The following is a 6,000-nucleotide window of genomic DNA, read 5'->3' as shown; positions in this document are numbered from 1 at the left end:
AAAAGAGTATACCTATAGTAGCTAGATCTAAATAGTCAGTTTCCAGGCGGGTTTCCTTATTATATTTAAAATAAAGAAGTATAAGAGTAAAAAGAAGTAGATCTTTAAGCTAATTAAAGGCATCTAGCTAGATTTTATTAAGTATAAACTTTAGCGAAATATTCTTTTTAGTTAGACGGTTTAGGGAATAGGAAATATATTTATAGGCTTAAATAAACCTATAATAGAAGTTATAGAAGCCCAAAAATAACTATATATCTCTTTTTATTATAGGTTAGTACTAGTTTCGGATAATAGAAATTTTAGTAGAATTTACTTATATATCTTAATCCGAGATAATAAATCCTAAAAATATTATCTTAGAGACTTCAAATTCGTATTTATAGATATTAACTTATAATCTAATATTCTAGAGCTTCTATAAAATTATTCTAATATATTATTAATACTTTTTTCTTATTTTTAGAAAAGATTAGTATATTATTAATATAAGCTAAGTAAAAGTTATCTAAATAGTTTATTAGAATAGTATTAATATATTACTAGAAAATTACTAGACTATTATAAAATCCAAATAATAGAACTACCGGTTTAAAGAATTCATATCTTATCCTAAAAGCTATCTATATTATAGAAGCTAGTTCTATATAAATTCGGTTAAAAGCATATTAAATATCTAATTTAATAAATACTAATAATTTAGCTAATTAGTTAAGAGTCTCGGTAATAAGTAATAAGAAATAGTAGTTCTTTTTTATTATAGTATTTAGCTATTAATAATTAATATAAAATTATAGGCTATTATCTTTCTTTTTAATAAATAAGACTAGTAATAAGAAAGAGAATTTAGATAGCTTAATAAAACTCTTTTTCAGGTTCTTAATAAAATACTTTCTTATTTTTTCGAGTTTACTAGAGCTTATCTTATAAAGATAGGCTATTTTTATTAAGAAGTCTAATCTATTAAAACGGAGCTTATAGTTAAAGAGTCAAGACTAGGGAAGCTCACCCGCCGCTTTCTTAGAGAATGCCCTAGCTATATTATATAGCTATATAGGGAAAAATACCCGGAGCTTTTAAAGTTCTTTAGGATTAAAAGATAGTATATTATTAAGAATATTGGATTTATTTATATCCAGGAAATATATTAGGTTACTAGTTTAAGTATAGTATCCGGCAAGCTATAGTATTAGTTATCTAATTACTATAAGTAATAATAGATATCTCTTTAATTTATAACTCTATTTCTTAAGTATATAATTAATCTCATTAATAGTAACTAATCCGACTAAGTTACCGGGGTTTTTAGTATTTAATTAGAAAGTAGTTACTCTAATAAAATAGCAGAAATAGTCTAGTAGCTTAACTATTTCGAAAGTATTAAGGTCTAGCTTTTTCTTTCTTGCCTGGTATTTAGCTTTTCTTATAAAAACATCTTATAGAAAAATAAGAAGTATATTCTTTTACTTCTCAGGTCTGGTTTTACTAGTTTCTTTTAGGATCCTAGTTAGAGTATCTTTAAAGTAGTTATCTTTTTAATATTTCTTATTAAAATATTAGATTTTCTAAATAAGGCCCGGTTAATTTGTCTTGTAGTTCTCTAGCTAATAGAGTTAATTCTATTAATAGTCTAGTAAAACATTATACTTTACTAGCTATTTTCTTTCCAGGATTATATTATAAGAGCCAAGATTAGTAGTAAGCAGGTATTATCGAGTTTAAAAATACTAATTAATAGCTAGATCTATAATAGCTATATATTAAATAGCTTTACTAGGTTATTTATTAAAACCTTATAAGGAAATAAGAGTTTTAAGTTTATATAAAGGCATTTATAATACTTTTATTAGGGAGCAAATATGCTTTTAGTTAATTAGAATATATATATTTGCTTTAGTATTTACTAAGTATTAGAAAGTTATAGTTTTGCCTTTCTAATATACTTAATAATTAATAAAGAACTAATTCCCGCTAATTAGCTAAGTGAGATCTATGGGTTCTTAGTAAAGTTCTTATTTTAGAAGAGCTATTTCTATACCTAGAGCTAGACTTTTCCCGACTTATTAATATTATATTCCTTATTAGATAATAAGTAAGAGTTAGTATTCTCGTTATTTATCCCTAAATTATTAGCTCTCTCTAAATAATTCTCTTTAATAAGTATAACTTTATTAAAGTTAGGATAGGTACTTTTTATATATCTAGGCTTTTTATAGCTATAATAATAAAGACCCTCTGGCCGGTCTAGTTTCTTCTCAAATTCTTAATAGACTGCCTTCTTTAGCTATAAGAATACTGGCTACTAAAGTTAATTTACTAGATATGGAATTATTATAACTTCTTGGATCCCGGTAGGCTTTCTAGCCCGAGGTAATATTTAATAGCAAGTAGTTTCTACTAGTTATTTCTCCTAAAATTACTAATTTTTAATTAAGAGAAGCCTATTCTCTTATTCTATATATTACTTAGTAAGATCCCTAGAAGCATTAAACTTCTTATTACCCAAGCTCTTAAATAGCTCGAGATTTATTTTATTTATTAAATTATTATATTAGTTATCTAGTAACTTCCCTAGTTTTATTATTAAGTAAGTAAACTTTACCTAGAATACCGGAAATAGCTTATTTCTTTATCTCAGGTATTAGTATATCTCTTTTACTTCCTAGTACTCTATTTTTTTGCTTTTATTATAAGCTTACTAGAGAATCTTAAAGATCTATTTAATAGTTAAGATTTATTCGACTAATTCAGGTTCTAGTTAATTACGGATAAAGTTACAGGTATTTCCGGTAACTAGTTATATTATATAAGTAATTTTTAGTAGTTTACTATTAAATTCAGAGAAGTTCTATATTAGTTTATTTCTTATATTAAATATCTAATTATTAATTTAGTAATTATTCTTACCTATAAATAGGGCGGGATCCTTAATTCTAATAAGTTATAATTAATTACTATAAACTAAAAACAGGAAAGAGCTTTAGTATTAGCTCCCAAATGGTTCTCCTAATAGGGATCTATAGTATTCCTAAATATCTGCCTACTTGGATCTTTACTTTATTACTTCTTCTTATACTAGTCTTTCCCTTATATAAAGTTAACTAGTAATTACCTTTAGCTTATTAACTTTCTTAATAAGTTAGTTAATATATAAGTGGAATTTCTAGTAGTATTTCACTTATTTATTAGTTATAAAATAGTATTTATTAATAAGGTTATCCTATATAAGTAATCTTTACTAGGCCTTATCTATTTTCGAAGTATTTATATTAATTTTAAGTTCTAAGTCAGCTAGTTATTTCTTAATATCTTCTTCTAGAATAATATTATAATAGCTTTCCCGGTAATATAAGTTTATAATATTAAAGTCCGGCTTCTCCGTTTTATTATACTAGGGCCTCTTGTCTAATATACTTATAGTAATAGTACTTGGCCCCGGGCCGTCTATAGTAGCTTTAGAAAGAATATTAGCTATAGAGGTAAGTACTAAGTAAGTTCTTCTTATTTAATATTAGCGAACTATAACTAATTATTATCTTATCTAGTTTTAAGTTAGTAGACTAAAACTAACTATTATTTTTTCTTATTTTAAATTAGTAAACTACTACTAATTCTTCCTATACCAGGAAAGGGAACTAGTTCTTTTACTCTTATTAGTATTAAGGGAATATTATCTGCTCTAGTTAAGGGTTAGGCTCCGAGATTAACCGGATTATAGAGGATAATGTCTTTTTTCTTTTATATTAGTAAAGGACTAATTACTAGAAGGAGAATATTATTTGCTCTAGTTAAGGGTCAGGCTCCGAGATTAACTAGGTTATAGAGGATATTATACTTCTAGTTAAGCTCTCTAGTTCTTTGTAATTCGAGGAGATTATTAAATATTAAAAGCAGTATTTTGTCTTTGCTTTCTAAGAACAAATACGGGTTCTTTACCAGTAGTATTATATTGCCTCTATAGGCCGAGTTAAGTAAGCTTAGTATTATATAATAGCAGGATTAATATAATAGTTAAAGGCTTAAAGTTTAAAGAATCTTATATATTAGAAAATACTAAGCTATAAAATAAAGTAGGAAGAATGCCTTAACCTTTAGTATTATTCTATTCAAGTAATTCTGGCTTAGCTTCGTTTTATATCTGTTTCTAATATCTTGTTCTTAGTAGATTATGCTCTTATACTAGCCATTATACTTTTTAGAAATATATAAAAATATAGTACTAGAAATAAACTTAACTAAAATAGCTTTTACTTTCTTATACTTTTTAGTTTTCTTATATATAGCCTTAATCTACTAATTATTAGTAATATAATATTAAATAAAATAAGTAATATTAATAAAAGAATTATTATAATATATATATACTAATTTCTAAAGCTTTAGTAAGAGCTTCTTATTTAGTTTATATTTAATATCTTAAAAACTAATATTGCCTTTTATAAATAATTATAAAAAAAGAATATAAAACTCCTAAAATACTTAATTAGAATATATTTAAAGCTTATTAAAGTTATAACAAGTATTTTATATCTTATTAGGATTAGAATATAGCTTCTTTAGATAGAAATAGAATTCTAAGAGCTAATAGTACTAATTCGGACTATTTTTATTTATATAAGAATTAGTTAGAATAAGAGTATTATTAGTAAGTTTATTAGAAATATAAATAATCTTAAGAATCTCTAAGAAATATAAATTAGTATTTTCTTATAGCTTATTCTTAATCTAAACTAGCTAGTTATTAAAGATAATATAATTTCTAGTAAAGAGAATTAGATCTGGGAGCTTAATAACTTTAGTATTTCTAAAAGAAATATAAGATATAGGAAATCCTAAATAGAAATAAGTAAGAAATAGTTCGGAATTCTTTTAAGAAAGGTTTAGAATAACTAGAATAAGTAAAATAGAAATAGTTAGAGCTATTATAAGTCGATTTATTATAGTTATATAGTATTTAATATTATTCTTAAATTTAGTATTATAAAGTTTAGTATTCTCGAGAATAGCTTTATTATAACTATAAATATTCTTATATAAAATAGCTTTTTAGATATTTTCCTAATAGTTCTTTATAATAATATTAATATCTGAGAATAAGATATTGGATTTCTTAGCCTATTTATATAATTCTTTAGTAATAATATAGTCTTTAGTTTCTAGAAGCTTTATAATAAAAGCAGAGAATTTTATTTCTATAAACTTATTTATAAATTCTCTAGAAATACTAATAGGATATTTGGTTCGAGAAAGGCTACTAACGGGATAACTTAAACTAGTAGAAGCTTTACTAAAAGCTTTAGTAAAAGTTAATATAGTTTCTAGTTATATAATATTCTAGAAAATTAACTTATTATACTTTTCCTTTATTATATTTTCTCTAGTAATCTTATTACTAATATATATATAGGGCCTATAAGATTATAAAATAGGGCTTAAGAATAGTAATTAGGTTACTAGCCTATAAGTATTTATTACTCTAGAACTTAGTTAAAGAATAGCCTTTATTTAAGGTTCTTTAATTTTCGGGTTTTTAAGAAAAGTTTCTAATATATTACTAGTATATATTTATAAAAATATAAATACCTAATTTCTTTAAGGGTTCTAAAGCTTTTTGCTTTTATTATTCTAGAGTTTATACTTATATTTTTGAGGTTCTATTATCTTAGTAGTATTTATATTTCTAATAATTCTGAATTAGTTTATTTAAAATCCTTTATAGAATTAAAGGAAGTAAGCTTTAAATACTATTACGAATATAGTATTTAAGGCTTGGAAAGTAAGGTAAAAGGTTTCTTATAAAGACGATTTAAAGCTAAGGAAGAGAAAACTAGAATATAGGAGGCTATAAGAAAATATATATATCCTATAATATACTAGTTCTAAAGAGGCTTAGTTTTCTAAATATCTCTAGTATATTTCAAGTATATTTCTCTAGTAAAGCAGCTATATTACGTGTATTTAGGAGGCATCTAATATCTGGTAAGGTATCTCAGATACTAA

Source organism: Hyaloscypha bicolor (genome assembly GCF_002865645.1).
Source record: "Hyaloscypha bicolor E unplaced genomic scaffold K444scaffold_189, whole genome shotgun sequence".
NCBI lineage: Eukaryota > Fungi > Ascomycota > Leotiomycetes > Helotiales > Hyaloscyphaceae > Hyaloscypha > Hyaloscypha bicolor.
Note: the sequence above shows the minus strand (reverse complement) of the source record.